Raw genomic sequence first — 567 nt, forward strand, 5'->3', positions numbered from 1 at the left:
GGGGAAGCGCCACATCCTACGACTGCAACACCTCAGGAGCATCAGCTATGTCCTGAACCCTGTTAGCGCTAACAGATTTTACACCAAACCAACACCCCCCCCCGGAGGGCAGCAGCCTGCCCCAGGTTCCCTGCATGCACTGCCGCGGAAAAAGGCAAACGGAGGGTGGGAAGACAGACAGACAGAAAGTGGGGAAACAAAACAAACTAAGAAAAAGGGGGTGTAGAGGGGGGAAAGCAGGGGAAGAAGGGGAAAAGGGAAAGGAGAAGAAAAGGGGAAGAAAGAGGCTAAAGGACATAAGTGGAACTAAAGAGAAGAGGAGAAAGCGGGAAAAGAGGGAGAAAGAGGAGGGAAAGGAGGGGGAGAGAGGGAAAGGGGTAAGAAAAGAAAAAAAGAGGTGAGGGAGGAAAGAAGGGGAAAAAAGAACGGATGGACAACAGATGTGTCTCCCTGCCCTCCAGTGCGGCACCTGCCCGGCGATACAGCGGCTCCTGGAGTAGCGCTGCGAGGCTCCGCAGGGTACAGCGCCCGGGAAGAGCGATGCCAGCCCGCGCTGCCGCCCGCTTC

The 567-nt window shown here is 56.3% G+C and overlaps 1 protein-coding gene across 2 annotated transcripts in view; it reads right to left on the minus strand.

The window, feature by feature from the left end:
- The window catches only part of GCNT1 (glucosaminyl (N-acetyl) transferase 1, core 2), an 8,873-nt gene extending 8,312 nt beyond the window's left edge, over positions 1–561 (minus strand). For both annotated transcript variants that reach the window (XM_017735483.1, XM_017735485.1), the window contains exon 1: positions 470–561. The gene's annotated coding sequence lies outside the window, so the exon portion shown is untranslated. The remainder of the gene's footprint in view (positions 1–469) is intronic.
- Positions 562–567: the final 6 nt, after the last annotated feature.

The sequence above is a fragment of the Corvus brachyrhynchos genome, unplaced genomic scaffold (assembly GCF_000691975.1).
Source record: "Corvus brachyrhynchos isolate BGI_N302 unplaced genomic scaffold, ASM69197v1 scaffold325, whole genome shotgun sequence".
Lineage (NCBI taxonomy): Eukaryota > Metazoa > Chordata > Aves > Passeriformes > Corvidae > Corvus > Corvus brachyrhynchos.